We start from the raw sequence: 14,224 nt of genomic DNA, 5'->3' as shown, positions 1-14,224 counted from the left end.
GGTGCTTCATCCCTCCTGGCAAGACTGGTGCTTCATCTCCCCTGGCAAGACTCTGGTGTTGGTGCTTCATCCCCTCAGGCAAGACTCTGGTGGGGGTGCTTCAAGACTGGTGCTTCGTCCCCCCTGCAAGACTCTGGTGGGGGTGCTTCAGCTCTTGCCATGTTACATTTGTACTGTACTGTTTTATGTACTTTTAATAAGGAAAATAAACACAGTAATTGTTTCCAGGTTTTTTACTCTTCTCTTCCTTACCTTTAATCTGAAATGGTTTTGACTCTGAACATGCAAAATAAACAAAATTGTTTGACAGATTTCTCTAACTTAGAACATGCCTAATAAAAATTAAGGCTGACATAATAAAACATGGTATAGATGGAAAAAAAAAATTTAATCAAATTTTTGAAAACAAATTTTTTTAAACAATTACCAATTATGAAATTAAAAAAAAAAAAAATGTTTTTATGGGGGGGAAAAAGCAAAAAATGGCGAAAAAAACGCAAAAATTGTGCCAAAAATGGCGAAAAAAACGCCCCCCAAAATCTCCTAAGTCGATTGCAGAGTTTAAGGTAACCAGGTGCAGCGTTTTAATCTGATAATCGGAAGAGTGTCCGGAGACACGCTGAAAATAAAGGAAAGTGTTAATTAAATAGGAGTGGATGAAAATAAAGCCCCCACACCCCTTTCCCATTCCCCCCCCTCCCCATGACTTAGGACTGGGGAGGGGGAGGAAGGGGAAAGGGGTGTGGGGGCTACATGCACAGATCATGGGTCAATGTGTACCAAGAGCACTCACAGCCTCAACACACACACACACACACACACACACACACACACACACACACACACACACACACACACACACACACACGGCCATTCTGCATTTGATTAGTTGCCAGCTTATATTTTTATGGGCCAATTTTGGGACTTAGTATAATTCTGAGAAGCAGAGAAGCAGATATATATGTTGAAATTCTGATGCCGATATACTAATTTCAAAACGGCGGCCATCTTGGATTTGAAAGTTGCCAATTAGTATTTTTATGGGTGAATTTTTGGACTCGGTATAATTTTGGATGTTTGGCTACCAATAATACAGGACGAAGATACCAGTTGGTTAATTTATGAATGATTTTTTGGACTAAAATTTTTGAAAAGCAATGAGATCTTGAGTTACCAATTAGAATTCTCTTTTTCCTATATTGGACTTAAGTAAAACTTTTATAACAATATACTGCATTTATAAGACTATGTTACTAATGAAATGAACATAAACTTTTTTATTATATTTTTAAGTGATTGATTCTAAAATATCGGCATCAAAATATCAATACAATGAAGAAAATGCCCATAAGGTGATCAATATATGATCAACAGAATCACTGCTGGCTTTACTTATCACACGATGGTCTGTATATTGCACTTTCCAATCTGGTGTGTTGTGGGGACGGATCAGTTTGCTTGTGTGAGGTGTAAAGGCAATTGTGTACTTCATGAAATTCCTTAAGGGGCAGTTGCTTGCCTGTAGTTTATGGGTCTGCTCAGCCAGACAGACGGGGGTCACTCCACAACAACTATTCAACTATGCCATCAATGAATGTAAAAAGCAGACACAATAAAGCTGAAGAATAATAAGGGTTATGGGAAGCAGGAAAACAATGCCGGGAGGACAATTGTGATGCTAATTAAGTGTAAAACAATGCTGGGAGGACAACTATGACGCTGATTAAGTGTAAAACAATGCTGGGAGGACAATAGTGACGCTGATTAAGCCGCGCCCACAACACACAATAATTGGCTTGTGTAATATAAGAACCATCCTGTATAATGTGAGAGGCCGTAAGTGTGTGCTGCTGAAATGGACCCTGATTCACAAACTTACAATCAATTGCCAGTCATAACTATTATTTATCTTGCAGGAAGGACAAGGCAAGGAGGGCACAGAGTCTCTCCGTGTCTCTGTTCTTCCTACAAAAACATATCCCATGGTCGTATGCTTAAACAAAAACGTGAGAATTTGGACTAACACTTGACATTATTCTGTGGTTGGCATTTGTGCTGTTAAGGAGTATCCCTGACACCTCCCCCTTACCAATAATTTTTGTTTATGGTAAAGTAATTAATTCACTAATGGGGCTGTAATTATTTCATTCATGGGTCTGAAATTATTTCATTCATGGGTCTGTAATTAATTCATTCAGGGGGCTGTAATTAATCCATTCAGGGGGCCATAATTAATTCATTCAGGAGGCCATAATTAATTCATTCATGGAGCTGTAATTAATTCATTCATGGGGCTGTAATTAATTCATTCAAGGGGCTGTAATTAATTCATTCATGGGGCTGTAATTAATTCATTCAAGGGGCTGTAATTAACTCATTCATGGGGCTGTAATTAATTCATTCATGGGGCTACATTTAACTCCTCCACTTCCAAGTCTCTCTTATGCTTAATGAAATAGCATCTAAGTGGCAAGAATACAGTGGAAATATATGTAACCAAACTGAAGGGGTTAAACCAACTGAGGAAACCATATTTGTGGGACACTACATTTGTGCAATTGATGGATGACAATATTACTGGTAAAAATTGTTAAGTAGCCAGAGAGTTCTTTACAACTGTTCTCATACAATTAACATGAATGGCAGGCAATAAATATAAACAGTACTGTACTGTATATGAATGGCTACTGTTGACTCTGGAAGGTACTATCATGTGAGTGAAGTGTGGCTAGAAGCTTGGCAACCAGTCACACAAGCATCACTCGTATGCAGGAAACTCAGACACAAGTGAACAGAGCCAAAGACCAAGCTGAGACTCTTAATTGTTAACAATCTTATGGTCTCAGATTTCTTTTCTTCCTACAGACTCCACTAATGGTAGGGATGTAAGTAACTGCTGTTGACACTTGGTTTAGCTTCCAGTCCATAGAAAACATCAGCTGTATCATAACCAAGAGCAATACTGAGAATCATCAAGAGGAAACATGGCTTCAGATGTATGTATGCATATAACAGCTATGAAACCAATGCTCTTGTACCATCAGGCATACCAGTTTGATCTCATGCCACAACTGTGACTAAACACAGAGGCATATTGTGGAATGCACAGGTGGAGTGTGCCAATAACACAAATGCAGAATGCCACAAATATCTTTTTAAGCATACGACCATTTGTTATGAGAGGAAAGTCATCGTAAGTCATTTTGTAGATCCTCATTCAGAGGCTGTCAGCGCTCCAGGTACACTAAGACACAAGGCCACATGGAACTGATTGCACAACAGGATATAAAACAGTTACAGCAAATCTACCCTTACCACAGTATAGTAAACAGCATATCTAACCAGGCATAGCATATCTAGCCTTATCATACCCTTGCTAAGAACATCTACTACCCTTACCACAGCATAATTAACCATAGAAACAGCATATCTAACCAGTCATAGCATATTTAGCCTTATCATACCCTTGCTTATAACATCTACTACCCTTACCACAGCATAGTTAACCACAGAAACTGCATATCTAACCAGTCATAGCATATTTAGCCTTATCATACCCTTGCATATAACATCTTGCCTTATCACAGCATAGTCAAACTTAGAAACAGCACATCTAGCCATATCCACAACATGTCTAGCCATGCCAATAGGTGTTCACTTAAGCTAAAGCAAAATAAGCCAATTCCCAGCAGGTGGCATCATTAAATGCTAAATCGCTTACTGATGATGTAAAAACCCAATTAATTATGCAACCCTCTTAACAGTAATGGCAACTTGGCCAGCCTTTCTGTGCTATCATAGGGAACAGAGTCATGGCCACCTAACTGTGAAAGTATGACAGGTGGACTATTGGACTTAGGGAATGGAAAACCTATACTCTTTTCACTATAACCTGACCTAAAACTGACATCTCTATATAATGACTACCAAGAGGACACAGAGCTAATCATGAAGAAGTGCTAGCTAGGTTGACTATTGGATCCTAAGAAGATGACCTGAGGCTTTTTCATATTAACAGCCCAAACTGACAACTCTCTATCCTGAATGCAGAGTAAGAACAAGAGACTAACATAAAGTGCTATTCACAAAGAAGCACCAGAAAAAGAATTTAGAGCCACAAAACTTCCTTATACTGCCACTGAGCTACAGGAAATAAGCTGCAAATGAACAAAAACTACACATGAGGTGGAAATGACAATGCATCACCCCTCAGGAATAAACCTGAGCTGAATTTCAGTTACCGAACACACCCATCCAGCCACCAACAAATCACTACACCTCTACAGCACATTTACTCTACCCTGACAAAGATTCATATCCCCCTAAAGGTCAGCTGATGACCAAGTGTAGTCAGACTGGAGGGTGGATTTGTGTTACTATGTAAAACAAATCACTGTTAAAACTGGAAAATGAGTGACAAGACAAGACTAATGGTTTTCTGTAACCCAGGAAACCATTTACAATGCTGGGTGGTAACCATATCACTAATGGTTTTCTGTACCCAGGAAACCATTTACAATGCTGGGTGGTAACCATATCACTAATGGTTTTCTGTACCCAGGAAACCATTTACAATGCTGGGTGGTAACCATATCACTAATGGTTTTCTGTACCCAGGAAACCATTTACAATGCTGGGTGGTAACCATATCACTAATGGTTTTCTGTACCCAGGAAACCATTTACAATGCTGGGTGGTAACCATATCACTAATGGTTTTCTGTACCCAGGAAACCATTTACAATGCTGGGTGGTAACCATATCACTAATGGTTTTCTGTACCCAGGAAACCATTTACAATGCTGGGTGGTAACCATATCACTAATGGTTTTCTGTACCCAGGAAACCATATACAATGTATCACTAATGGTTTTCTGTACCCAGGAAACCATATACAATGCTGGGTGGTAACCATATCACTAATGGTTTTCTGTACCCAGGAAACCATTTACAATGCTGGGTGGTAACCATAAAAGTGTTGTCCATCCAGGAACCAAACCTTCACATACTTCCCCACACCTCACTGTAGTCAGGGGTTGACTGACACAGGGGGTAATGTTCACTGCACAGGACAGCCTCAGCAGGGGCAACAGCTTGCCTGTGACTGATGGGTCTGCTCAGCCAGACAGACCAGCGTTACTCAACAACAACAACAACTGGAAAATGATGCTAAACTTGTTCCCAATCCTGTCAACAGAATTACTAAGATTTGCTGTAACATATTCAGTGTTGTGTCAGGTACAGTTCCATGTCTGATTATTACCATAACATTTTCTTCAATAACAGCAAACTAGTACAGTACACATGTGCTGTTTGTTCCATGTGGCCTTGTAATACACACAAGTATAAAAACATATAAATGCAAAAACAAATAATATACATAAACATATTGGAAAAAACATAACAATGAAATCAGTCCAGCTTTGTACAGTATGTTATACCGGTACTCAATAACTTCACAAATATTCTGAAAACCTCATACAAGAGGGTGATTATAAAAAATGTTATCATATATATGAGTTTGGACTGACTTAAGTGAGGCAGGGCAGGGCAGGGCAGGGTAGGGCAGGGTTGGTAGAGTAGGGCAGGGTAGGGTAGGGTAGGGCAAGGCAGGGCAGGGTAGGGTAGAGTGGGATACAACAGGGCAGTGCAAGGCAGAGTAGGGCAGGGCAGGGCAGGGCAGGGTAGGGTGGAGCAAAGCAGGGTAGGGTAGGGTAGGGTAGGGCAGGGCAGGGCAGGGCAGGGAAGGGAAAAGCAGGGCAGGGTTGGGCAGGGCAGGGAAGGGAAAAGCAGGGCAGGGTTGGGCAGGGCAGGGCATTGCAGGGTAGGGTAGGGTAGGGCAGGGGAGGGCAGGAGAGCATTGCAGGGCAGGGCAGGACTGGGCAGGGTAGGATAGGGCAAGGGAGGGTGGAGTTGGCTAGGGTAGGTCACATAAGGTCAGCTTAGACTAGGTTAAGTTAGATCAAGTTAGGTTGCAGAGAGTTAAAAAACATCTCAAAACAATGGTTACAAATAAACTGGAGATACAAAACAAACCCACATAACTGATCACTTTTTTTATCACTCTGGAAACCATTTTTGCTCCTAAGTTAACATTTTCTTCTGCTCTGTGAAAACAAATGCACAGATGTTTGAGTCTGGCAAATTACTTCAGTGACAAAAATCTGGACTGACTTCACTGTTGTATTGTGTGGTGGTGTGTGGTGTGGTGGTGTGTAGTGTGTGACCAGTGTAGTAGTGTGTGGTGTGGCAGTATGTAGTGTGGCTATGTGTGGAGTGGCAGTGTGTGGTGTAGGTGTGTATACTGTGGCTGTTTGTAGTGTGGCTGTGTGTGGTGTGGCAGTGTGTGGTGTGGAAGTGTGCAGTGTGGCAGTGTGTGGTGTGGCTGTGTGTAGTGTGGCTGTGTGTAGTGTAGCTGTGTGTGGTGTGGCAGTGTGTGGTGTGGGAGTGTGCAGTGTGGCAGTGTGTGGTGTGGCTGTGTGGTGTGGCAGTGTGTGGTGTGGCAGTGTGTGGTGTGGCAGTGTGTGGTGTGGCAGTGTGTGGTGTGGCAGTGTGTGGTGTGGCAGTGTGTGGTGTGGCAGTGTGTGGTGTGGAAGTGTGTGGTGTGGCAGTGTGTGGTGTGGCTGTGTGTGGTGTGGTTGTGTGTAATGTAGCTGTGTGTAGTGTGGCAAAACACATTTCAACAGACCACTTGCCTATTACTCTGCAGAGCAGATGGAGTCCTTTGAGAGTCCTATAAGATCCTGGAGGAGTCCTAGAAAGTCCTTTTGCATCCCGGCGGAAACTTGAGGGGTCTTGTAGGAGTCCCTGGAAGTCTTGAAGGGCCATCACGGAGTCCTGTGAAATCCTGAAGTGTCCTGGTGGAGATGTGATGGGTCCTGGAGTCCTATACAATCCTTAAGGGTCCTGAAGGAGGCCTTGGAATTCCTGAAGGGCACTGGCAGGCTTGGTGGTTGGTCCTAGATCCTACAATCAGCTGATCATTTCACAACATCCTGGAAAATATCAAGTGTTATTATAGCTATACAGACTATGGCTATTTGTATAATAGTGATTTATGTTTGTTATAATTCATTCACTTTAACTTGGGATATTTTCATCCAACCAACTTATCTGTAGATTTATGCCTTCTCCTAACTAGCCTCTAATCAGCTGAGGAAACTGTTTTCATAATGATAAAATTCTTTCAAGCATGCTTCTCCTGTCCATTTTCATTTCCCTGGCTCTCCAGACCCTGCCTCACCTCATTCAAGTGAGGAAAAGGGGTTGAGATAATGATGATAAGATGGTGATTTGTGTCATACAGTATGTTTATATTTATCTGTCAATTTCACAATGACCTTCCATAAGCCTGGGATGGTGGCTGCGGCTAAATGGACAAGTGGTTAGAACAGAATCAACAGAGTACAAACAGTGCTGATGGGCCCTGTGATTGGTCCTAGTCAGTCCTGAGGCTGGTTCTGGCTCCTACAGACTGCAAACCACCACACAACATCCTGCAAATAGAACTGTATAAAAAAGACTGCCTCTGGTGGGTCAAAATATCATTATTATTATCTTAACTTTTTTTTTTTTTTTTTTTTTTTAATGGGGGTCATTCATTCATTATTTTATAAAGGCTCCAACTTGCTTGCATGCACTAGGTTTGGACACCTCATGGTAGTTCTCCACACTACTCAATCTGTAGCAGCTTCGCTGTTCAGTCCCTTAACACTAAGATCAAAGTTTATGACCTCGTCCCAGATCTTTCTTTTATCTGCCTCTTGGAACTGTACCTTTAATGTTCTCACCTCTCACCCTCTGCATCCCGGTGTCATCCTCTATTCTCATATACCCAAACCATCTCTATCTACCCCTTCTCATCACAACAATGTTACATGCAAGTCCTATCCTTCCACTCAACTCTTCATTCACAATCCTAACCCTCCCACGCCTGTCATTCAAGGATGCACTACACATCCATCTAATCGTTATTATCTCTGTGCATATGAGCAGTGGCGTACCTGAGGAGGGGGGGGGGCTGTTTGAAACTGCCCCCCGGGCCCCCAATTGAGGGTGGGGGCCCAAAAAAGTCCTAAAAATTTATAAGCTAATGTATGCTAATGTGTATATATATATATTTTTATCATCCCGACAATCCCAGCTGAGATATTTGATAAGTTTTGAGAATGAGGGGGGGCTAGGTTCTTTGCGGGGGCCCCCACTCCAGGAGGGGGGGCCCCTGCAAAGAATCTAGCCCCCCTGGGGGCCCACGCAAAAAACCTAGCCCCCCCCGGTCCCCAAATCTCTAGGTACATCCCTGCATTTGAGCCTATGAATATCCTCCCCCTTCACTACCATATAGCATTACATTACACTCCTAACACATACTCTTACTGTAGGTAGGCCTATGAGGAGACCTTTTGCAGTCGAAGGATGAATGAACTATATCTACTCCTTCCAGTTCAAAAAGTATCTCTTAAAGCTGAATAAAAAAGCCCGAAGGATGAAAACAATATGATTGGATATACAATACTATATACAAGGGTTTACTGAAGGCTATATCTAGCCTCTCCAGCTCAAAAAGTCACAGAAGCTGAATGAATTGGTATAGTTCTTTCACCATAACTTGGTCAACATTTTTACATGTTGCAGCTTACCAGCATTTCACACAGATCAGTGGTACAAAAATACAATACTATGGCTCTACACCCATTCCACAGAACATTTTTGTGACCAACATCATATTCTACCATTAATCCATTGCTACATGTCAGAATTCAAGATGGAAAGATAGCAATTTTGGCCATGCCAGAGTAAAAGGGGTATTGCGGCAATAATACAAAACACATTACCTAGTTAAAAGGGTTAAAGATAAGAAATTAAGTGGTAGGTGGGGGTGCTCACTATCCACTCACTCAGTGCAGTGCTGCTCTCAGGTGTCTGCCCTTTCCTCTCCCCCGTCCCTCTTTCCTCCATCCTCTTCTGTCTTTCTTTCCTTCATTCTTTCCTCATCCTTCTGTCTTTGGGTGACTTAACACTCAGTCTTCTGTCTTTCTTTTCATCATTCTTTCCTCTTCCTTGTGCCTGTGGGTGATTCTACATTGAATGACAAGCCAGATGGTTTCCTGTACACCAGGAAACAATTTACTTCGCTGAGTGGTAACCATATAACCAAATTTTGGCGCCTGGTGGTTTAGTGGGTAATTATGGCATTCCAACAGGATTGCGCTGGTGAAGATTTATATCCATGGGGTGGTTGAGGTTAATCATTATCATCATCATCATCTGGACCTCATATCCCACTCAATGGCAGGGTGAGGAGTAGCACTGGCCAGACAACACAAACTTGCCCAATCCAATAGGCCACACTTCCATTCACTCATCATTCAAGCCCCCGGAATCCTGGCTTTACTGGATATGCCAAAAACATTCATCATATTCTGCAGCTTCACACAAATGTATCCGATTGAGTCAATCCGGACGCTGCCATGCTCGCAAGGGGTGTCAAAATCCCTGATCATGCACTTCACCTCACAACACCCATTCAGCCAGCTTAATCTCTTGTCAGTTCCCTAGTCTCACTGATTTCCAAACCTCTCTTCCTCAAACACTCATCCACCACATCCCTCCACCTTCTCCTTGGCCTACCTCGCCTCCTCCCTCCTTCAAATTTGCTCAGGTATACCTTTTTCACCACTCTATTGTTATCCATTCTTTCCACATGACCATACCATCTCAGGACACTCTCTTCGATTCTGGTGTCCACTGACTTCCTCACTCCACACCTTTCACGAATCACATTATTTCGTATCCTATCCACCCTCTGTACTCCATATACATTCCTCAGCAGTTCCACCTCCACTGTTCTTACTCTTGACTTTTCATTTTCATGCCACACCATAGTCTCACACCCATATGTTAAAGTTGGTACTAACACTCACTCACATAAGCCTTGTGCAGCTGCAACACTCAAGCCCCTGTTTCTTATCAAGGCCTTCATTGCGTCAGCTACTTTCCTTCCTTGTGTCACTCTACTTTCAACTTCTTTTGCACATTTTCCTCTCTTTTCTGTCACTGTACACAGGTAATTGAACTCTTCTCACCAATTCCAGTCTTTCTCCAGTCACTGTGACATTACACAGGGAGTAACATTCTCTCTCAATAACCATCTCTTTACTCTTCTCTACATTTACTCTCAAGGCATGATGCTCACAGACATCAGTAAAACTCTGCACTATTCGACCAAGTTCTTGTCCGGTACTTGCAAGCTGTACTGCATCGTCAGCATACAATAAATTTAAGATATTCCATCTATCACCATTTATTACCAATGCCATCCCTCTCTCCATTACTCATGTTTTTACTTCTCTCATCACCTCATCCACATATATATTGAACAACCATGGGGACATCACACAACCTTGTCACATCAATCTGGTGATATAGATATATTTTTTTACTACTTGCAGGTGATTTAATCAACTCTGAATGGATTTGTATTGGTGAAGGGATTAATTTAGGATACATCAAACCTCTCAAATGTGAAATGCCTCTATCACCTATACAAAATAATCTTAAGGTGTCAATGATTACATTAAAAAAGTCATCAAACTGAAGGAATTAACAACAAAAAATGGATGGGGGGGGGGCCAATAGATACAGCTTATAACTAGGACTTACCATCATCATCATCATCATCCATACCTCTTTTCCCACCTAAGGATGGGCCATAGTATGTAAATATAAATAAATACATAAATTAAAAAAAAAAAAAACTAGAAAGATGAAGAAACTAGCAAAAAGTCTCCCCAATTAAATGGGCCACACCTTCATTCACTCACCATTTAAATCCATGGAATCCTGACTCGACCCCTCAGGCTGGTTCTGGTGGGTCCTGAAGCTGGTCCTGTGGTTGGTCCTGGTGGGTTCTGGGTCCTATGGCCTGCTGATCACAATACACCATCCTGAAAACAAGTAATAATAATTATAACAATAATCTGATCTTCAGTTGCTCAAACACAAATTTTTCTTAATTCAGTTGTAGCTGAAATGCCTTTGCACCTTTCTAATTACAAAAACTATGACATTCTTGCACAAAAACTTACATCAGCAGAACCGCCAACAGACAAAACCCTGTATTCATCCGTAACAATACCTCTCTCAAGATTGTAACTATATGTTATGTTGCTGGAAGGGTGCTTTGAATACTACCCTCTGCCTATTAACTCAAACTCAAAAAGCCCTGAAGATGAAATAATACCTCAAAATAACTTCACTCAAAAACATATCACTCAGCTGACAGCTGGTGGGTGACTGTGATGGAGTCTGAACTGAAAAGTGTTCAAACGATTCGAAGTGAAGAGAGAGAGAAGTATGAAGCTTCACGATAATGTTTTGAATGCTAAGATGTTGAAACAGCTTATATTAACTAAAATATGATGCAAGTCATGAAGTTACAAAACGTGTGTAGAAGCGTAAAATTATTCTTTTCTGCCACTTAGCTGCGTAAAATATTCTAGAAAAGGAAAATCTGGCCAGAATTAGGGTGACAACCATCATTATATTTACTAGGGCATTTACCTCCTGTAGATCAGCATCACCATTACTGCCACCATCCTCATTATCATTACTATCACAAGAGAGAGAGAGAGAGAATGAGAGAGAGAAGGCTGAATGTTAGCTGAAGTATATGGGTGCCTCATTAATCCCTAACTTTTTTCTTTACTTCTGGATTACTAAATTTAGCTTAGGAGAGTCCCACCATTACGTAGAGCTTAACGCTGTATCTCATCCATCCACTTTGAAAATTTTGTTCCAAGTTCAACAAAAATCGCCATGAAGTAGCATGAATGAAACAATGAAAAGCGTCATCAGACTGAAGGGGTTAATAGGTGAAAATACGACCCTACCCATACCTTTGACTCTGTTCGTGCATGCATAATGTACTCTATGCACTAAGATCCCTGTACCTAAATTCGGGGATATGGGGTAGGGTACTTTGTGCACTGCGTCACATGTACTTGTTCTCGCACTCAGATTGCACCTTCTGTTATGCACAACTACCGGTACTGTAAATTACATCCCTGGTCTTTGGACAGATATTACTAATTAGGTGACTTTCATTAACAGAGTGAAGGACAGCCCATGAGCAAATATCAGAACACATTTGTGCATCATAGGGTACTTTGTGTACATTCAGATGAGCTTTGCTGCAACTGCTTCTACTACTGTAATTACTACAGACGTGGTGCATGTGACATTGCAATAAGACAACACCCCTCTATCACCATATAACTAATGTTAAACAGGTTTGTTAATTCCTTGTAAGTTATCGGAAATTTGCTATGGCCTATCTATCTATCTATCTATCTATTGCCAGATGCCTCAATCCCGTTTGGGGTGGCCACAAACAAATCGCCTCCAAGTCGCCCTGTCCCCCGCCATTTCACTGCCCTGCTCCCAACTCACACCCCCCTCTCTCATATACCTCTCCACCCCATCCCTCCATCTCATCCTCGGCCTCCCCCTCCCTCTTCCCCCCTCCACCTCACTCACATACACTCTCTTCGTCAGTCTTTCACCCTCCATCCTCTCCACATGGCCAAACCACCTCAGTGTGTTCCTCATAATGCTTCCTATCACATCCACATCCACACCACAACGCTCCTTTATATCCTCATTCGTCAGCCTGTCTCTCCATGTGACTCCACAGGCTCCTCTTAAATAACTCATTTCCACAGATTTCACTCTTCTGATTATGAATCGTAGTTATTCAATATAGTCGAACAGGATGTGACCTAGTTGTGAATGGAGGTACTTTTTAAATGATGCAACTGAGTCAGCACCAACAGCATCATCTGACAGAGAGTACATCTGACACTGAAAAACCTGCGTCTACACTCGGCTGAAGTGCGGGGCTTGGCCACCTTGAATCTATGGTCCCTGGTGTGAGTTAATGAAGGAAGAGAAAAAAGCTCAGGCGGTGCAATTGGGGTCTGGCGATGGAAGATTTTCCAGCATTTAATAAGGTCAGCTTTGATCGGTCTCCCTTTTACAGAATACAGGCCCAGGTTTTCCAGAAGGTCAGCATAACAGAGTTCGGACAGGCCACTGATTTGCTTAGTCAATCTCCGTAATATATTCATTATCAAGCGTTTCCTGTGTACTTACATGCCCAACACCTTCTTAAAAAACATCTAATCACACTACATTGCATATAACTCACCTAAATAATGGCAAATCTCCAAGAAATGGTAACACATGGTTAAGCGCTCGATCAGCTGAGCGGGCGTGCTTGTTGACGTGATCATCGTGATGTCTTGACTTGCCACCGTATGAGGGCAGCACGTTCTGGGACGCCGTTGCCATAGCAACCTCTGCGAGAGCCGACCTTTTTCTGAGACCCGTCAACTAGAGTCGTATTCCGCAGTGAAAGGGAATAATTCATAGAGCGACTATAGTCATAAAACGCAGCGAGAGGGTATGAGTAACCAAGAATAACTAGGCCTACAGACCAACTTACCTCTCCCGAATCAACACTACTGTAGTATAATTATCATTACTCTCTTCCAATATCTCCCATCTTTCCTGTCACATCTTATCGCTCTTCTTTCCTTTACAGGTGGCTTTACATTGAGTGACAGACCAAATGGTTTCCTGTAGGCCAAGTGGGAGAAGTGGAATTCCCCCGAGCTAAGCCCTGTATTGGACTATATAGCCCCGCTAGGGTTACAGGAGGGAGCTACCCCTCCCGGCACGGCAGCCCGGGCGAGGCTCGAACTTGCAATCCCCCGATTACAAGTCCAGCGCGCTACCACTGTGCTACCGCGCCCCCCTTCCTGTAGGCCAAGAAACCATTTACAACGCTGGGTAGTAACCATATAACCAACCCATACGTGATCCCTACGTGTCAACAAGTGGGTTGGTGGAGGGTTAGTGCCCCTTCCCATAACCTACTGCCCTATTAAAAAAAATAAATAAAAAATAGCTAGGATCTAGAAACTTCATTAAAATACATTAAGCAGAATGAAAGACACAGTGGAACTGTTGCACTATAAACCTAATAAATGCATTAATATAATTTTATTGTTTGGTTTTGTGCAATTTGGAAAAAATGGAGAATGAAACTGATAGGACAGTTTATGTGAGTGAGATTGAAAGGGAAAGAGGGAGCTGGAGTTTGAAGATGAGATGGAAAGGAATATGAATGTTGCGAGTTGGAGAGGGGGGGCAGCCTGATGGTG

The 14,224-nt window shown here is 42.2% G+C and overlaps 1 long non-coding RNA gene across 2 annotated transcripts; it reads right to left on the bottom strand.

The window, feature by feature from the left end:
* Nucleotides 1-229: 229 nt before the first annotated feature.
* LOC145411113 (uncharacterized) lies at nt 230-13,267 on the bottom strand. 2 transcript variants are annotated; one of them, XR_013899374.1, is made up of 5 exons: nt 13,207-13,267; nt 10,823-10,945; nt 7,412-7,495; nt 6,688-6,994; nt 230-619 (listed from the first exon to the last, which is right to left on the bottom strand). It is a non-coding gene; the product is annotated as an uncharacterized LOC145411113 (long non-coding RNA). The 2 variants fall into 2 exon arrangements; XR_013899375.1 differs by lacking the exons at nt 7,412-7,495; nt 10,823-10,945; nt 13,207-13,267 and having other exon boundaries at nt 6,688-7,355.
* Between the last annotated feature and the right edge of the window lie 957 nt (nt 13,268-14,224).

This window comes from Coenobita brevimanus, chromosome 88 (genome assembly GCF_032717465.1).
Source record: "Coenobita brevimanus isolate Jiangsu-jjx chromosome 88, ASM3271746v2, whole genome shotgun sequence".
In the NCBI taxonomy this organism is placed as follows: domain Eukaryota; kingdom Metazoa; phylum Arthropoda; class Malacostraca; order Decapoda; family Coenobitidae; genus Coenobita; species Coenobita brevimanus.
Note: the sequence above shows the minus strand (reverse complement) of the source record. Positions and strands in the feature narration are given on the sequence as shown.